Source organism: Macrobrachium nipponense, chromosome 19 (genome assembly GCF_015104395.2).
Source record: "Macrobrachium nipponense isolate FS-2020 chromosome 19, ASM1510439v2, whole genome shotgun sequence".
Classification (NCBI taxonomy): domain Eukaryota; kingdom Metazoa; phylum Arthropoda; class Malacostraca; order Decapoda; family Palaemonidae; genus Macrobrachium; species Macrobrachium nipponense.
In genome coordinates, this window is record NC_061088.1 from 23532072 (window position 1) to 23537071 (window position 5000).

General features: G+C 36.6%; 1 protein-coding gene across 4 annotated transcripts in view; it reads left to right on the plus strand.

Moving 5' to 3' along the window:
* Positions 1–5000, plus strand: part of LOC135215102 (ubiquitin-conjugating enzyme E2 W-like) — a 405544-nt gene that overhangs the window by 282784 nt on the left and 117760 nt on the right. Inside the window, exon 2 of one of the 4 annotated variants that reach the window (XM_064249577.1) lies at positions 875–1696. The exons of 2 other annotated variants lie outside the window; for them this stretch is intronic. The gene's annotated coding sequence lies outside the window, so the exon portion shown is untranslated. Of the gene's footprint in view, positions 1–874; positions 1697–5000 lie in introns of those variants that run through there. One more of the 4 variants, XM_064249581.1, reaches the window with a different exon arrangement.

Sequence of the window (5000 nt, forward strand, 5' to 3'; positions counted from 1 at the left end):
ATAGCAATTTTGCAATCATATTTGAAATGATCAACCAAAACTTCCTTCTTCTCAGTGTGAGGACTTACACCATTTTCCTTATTGCATGCATGGTTTGTGTGTGTTTGCGTGTGTATATATATGTATATATGTGTGTATGTGTGAATATATATATAATATAAATGCAGTTAGGATGTTAATATCAATAGTGAATGATAAAAATCGGTTTTATGTATTGTGATATATTGTTGTTTTTAAAACCTGAACTTAAACCGAAGGGAATATACGAAAATATCTTATGCTTTAAGGTATTTGGCTGAATATCTTTTGTTGGGAATTCTAGAGATTCATGCGCTTATATATATATATATATATATATATATATATATATATATATAATATATATATATATATATATATATATATATATATATATATATAGAGCGCATGAATCTCTAGAATTCCCAACAAGAGATATTCAGCCAAATACCTTAAAGCATAAGATATTTTCGTATATCCTTCGGTTTAAGTTCAGGTTTTAAAAACTAGATATATATATATATATATATATATATATATATATATTATATATATATATAGTGTGTGTGTGTGTGTGTTAGTGTGTGTGTTGTGCGCGTGTTTTTTTGCACATGCACTTAATAAAGGGTCAGTGACCGTTTGTATCATAAAAAATTCACTAGCGTAAAAAAAAGTTCAAAAATCCCTATTTTCGAAATTTGTTTGTATATATTTTTATTTGACGAAGAAGACTATATTGTTGATGAACATTCATGCTCTATAACTTAGAAAACAAACACCATGATGATATGATGTTTTATCTCCTAACTTATCTTTTCTCCCTTATTTTCTTGTGGATAAAAAATGAACTGAATAGATTTACCTAACAGAAGGTTAGCATCAGAACGGTGGCTATCCTCCTCTTTAACTTTCCCTCTGCAACAACTGAAGTGCGAGAGAAAGCTTCCAACTCTTCTTTGCAACAACCACGCCATCTTCAGTACAGTTAAGCTCCCCTGAGTATACTGTACTGAAATCCTCATCCTCTGTCCGTACAGGCAGCTCCTTGGAGTATACTGTATCGGAACAAAAGCCTTGCCTGCTTGGCTGCCTGCCTCTGAGTGAGTGAGTGACAAGCGCGTGACGGGTAGGAGACGGTTTTGGTGAGAAGAGCCGTAGAAGAAGAAGGAAACTGAGTCTAGCTCTCGACTGAGATTGACCTGCTGCCCCCCGCCCCGGTCTACTAGATAGCGTTTGACCCGACGAACTCTGTCCAGCGTTGCCGTCCCTGCTTCCCCCAGACGTCGTCCCTTTCTTCCAACCCAAGGGCTTGTTGTTGTTGCCGCTGTTGTTGGTTCTGCCGCGTCCTCCGGCAGATATATTTCCTCCTCGTGAGAGGCGTCTTCAGGAAGTCCACACTTCCTACCCCTAAGGGCTTATTGCTGCTGCTGCCACTGCTTGCTGCTGTTGCTCCTGCCGGCGCCGTGTCCCCCGGCAGGTCATTTCCCCTCGTGAGAAGTCTCTGAAAGGAAGTCATCATCAAGAAATCAATCACCATGCCCATGTTCACCAAACTCGGCCACAAGACGTCCACAGCGGCCAAGTCGAGCGGCCAGTCGGCGGCCAAGGCCAACGCCGCCACTGCCAAGCCTGCTCCTGGGACGCCCGGAAGCACCTCCTCGACAATACTCGGTGGCAGGTAAGTCCTGAAGGAGGAGTGGGAGGTTTTATTATTACGTATATAAGAAAGGGGGATATTGGTCGCGATTGCTTGTGTATTTAGGCGAAAATTCAATCGTCTTTACCTGGGTTTAAATGGGGGCATCTCCTTGATTGCACTGGATGGCAGGTAAGTCCTGAAGGAGGAGAGGGAGGTTTTATTATTATATAAGAAAGGAGGATATTGATCGCGATTGCTTGTGTATTTAGGCGAAAATTCAATCGTCTTTACCTGGGTTTAAATGGGGGCATCTCCTTGATTGCACTGGATGGCAGGTAAGTCCTGAAGGAGGAGTGGGAGGTTTTTTTATATAAGAAAGGGGGATATTGGTCGCGATTGCTTGTGAATTTAGGCGAAAGTTCAATCGTCTTTACCTGGGTGTGAATAGGGGCATCTCATTGATTGCACTGGATGGCAGGTAAGTTCAGAATAAAATTACACCTGTATGGATATTGAAATTTAAATGGATTAGGGTTGTAATTGCTTGTGTATTCATCTGGAAATCCACGATGGAAGGTTTGCAATTCAAGGAAGAAAAATGGCGTACATAAATGTATAACTGTAGTGGGTAATCAGATACGAATTAGTATGTGTGCCAAAATAAAAATGAATATTTGGATGTGTAGATAGGAGGGCGTGTTTGCCTGTATATTACCTATTGTCTTTACATATTTACTATATAAAAGTAGATTTTGCTTGTATTTTTGTGATATCTTTGTATAATATATATTACAATATATATATATATATATATATATATATATATATATATATATATCATATATATCAATACTTCAGGGGGTACCATGATACATTAGTAGAATGCCATAGTTTATTAAAAAACGTTTCGCACACAATTCTCGGTGCATCATCAGTCTGTGAACAATAAAGAAATACATTATAAAAAGGAATTCACAAAATTACAAGGTAATTAAAAATTAATGGTTTAAAAAGAAAAGCAGAAGTTTAAAGTTAAAAAAAATACGTTAAACACTGTAAAAAGAGAGAGAGAACTAAGACACCAACCATCCAAGGCAAAAGACGAAGAAGGAATAGCAAAACCTGACGTCCCAAACAAAAAGTCAGTTATGCCAAATACAGAGGGGAAGCCGTGTGTGATTGTTCAAAGAAGGAACTAGCCTTTTGATAAGTAATGACTCCAGAGTAGTTAGATGATCTGGGTCCTTTGTATAACCAATAATAGAGAAGTGCTGTTTCAAGACCTCTATTTTGCATATAGCAGCATGATTTTAATGTTAGAAAACTCTGGTTGCTTAATTCTCTGGCCTGTACGAAAAACTGAAACCCATGTGGCTGCAATATCTCACTTGCAGTAGCCTACGAGTAGATCCGATGTAAGAGCCCGGACATCCAGGGCATGTGAATTTATATACAACATTAGATCTCATGAAGGATTGCAAGCGATCTTTTTTACAGCTGAAAAAAAGAACCTATCCTGCATGGATTATTAGAAATAAGTTTTAACTGAAGACAGGGAATTTCTTGTTCAATGATCTGTGTTAGTCTACGTGAGAATTTTGTATCAAACACAAAAGGGATGGAAGCAAAGAACAGTTTCTTAGGAACATCAAAGTTGGGCAACGGTGGCTGGAGAAATTTGGTTAAAAGTTTATTGATAACTCTAAGGACTACGTCTTTGGGATAGGAATTTTTCTGAAAAAATCCTAATAAAAATTCTATTTCATTATGGAAAGTTGGCCAGTTAGACGAATATTTTAATGCTCTATGGACAAGAGTATAAATGGTGTTTAATTTGAAGGTTCTTTGGCATGAACTGTAATAGTTGTTAGCTAAACTAGTATAGGTCTTTTTTTCTATAGACAGCTGTGGTGAATTCAGAATTACTTCTTGTAATATTGATATCGAGAAATGGCAAACTGTCTCTGTTCTCCACCTCCATCGTAAACTGAATATTTGGGTGTTGCTGATTAATATATTCCAGAAACTGTGCGCTTTGCCAAGGGTACTTAAAAAGAGCAAAAGTGTCGTCTACATATCTCCTGTAGTATGCTGGTTTAAAGGAAGACTCACATTGATTTAAAAATTTTGTTTCTAAGTCACACATAAAAAAATTTGCAAAAATGGGGCCTAGAGGGGATCCCATAGCAACTCCATCGACCTGCGAATAGAGTTGCTGGTTAAAAACAAACATGGAGTCTTGCACAGCAAGTTCCAGAAATTGTTTAAAAATAGCCCTATTAAAACCGTAAAACAGAGTATCATTGCTGATAAAAATCTTGTTTAAAATAATATCAATTGTTTCATTTAATGGTACATTAGTGAAAAGTGATTCAAACATCGTAACTGACCATGAAATAGTCACCATCCTGGTTGATAATTTGTTGTTGAAAGTCGTACCCGTTTTTTTAATGTATATTCATTAATACTACATTCAGAGAGTAAACCAGCTAAATACTTAGAGATCGAGAACGATGGGCTATTGTAGGCGGCCATAATATGTCTGACAGGGGTATTTGGTTTATGTATTTTTGGTAGACCATATAAAATACCAAAGGAAGAACCCGTAACAAAAAGTTTTTGATAGGTAGCATCATCTATAATATTATAATTTTTTATTTTTCTTAGGAATCTATTAATTCTATCTTCTCGTTTATATATATCCAGAAAGTTAGGATCACCATCATTCTTATTCAGTATAACTACTCCCTTGCCTTTGTCAGGCTTGCAAATCACTATGTCATCTCGTTTTTTCAGGGCCAAGAGTATCTCCAAATCGTTTTTTTCTAAAAAATGGTGTCCAGGTTGTTCTTAAATTGGAATAAGTTTTATGTATCAGAGCAGACATTTTCTGTTGTAAGTTACCTGTATTCTTTACCACATCAAGTTTAATAAGTCTTTGAAACAGCACCTCAAATGGAAGGAAAAATCTGGCATAGTTCGGTCTAAAAGAAGGTAAACAAAATCTAAACCAAACGAAAGGACCCAGATCATCTAACTACTCTGGAGTCATTACTTATCAAAAGGCTAGTTCCCTCTTTGAACAATCACACCACGGCTTCCCCTCTGTATTTGGCATAACTGACTTTTTGTTTGGGACGTTAGGTTTTGCTATTCCTTCTTCGTCTTTTGCCTTGGATGGTTGGTGTCTTAGTTCTCTCTCTCTCTTTTTACAGTGTTTTAACGTATTTTTTTTTAACTTTTAACTTCTGCTTTTTCTTTTTAAAACCATTAATTTTTAATTATTCCTTGTAATTTTGTGAATTCCTTTTTATAATGTATTTACTTTTATTGTTCACAGACT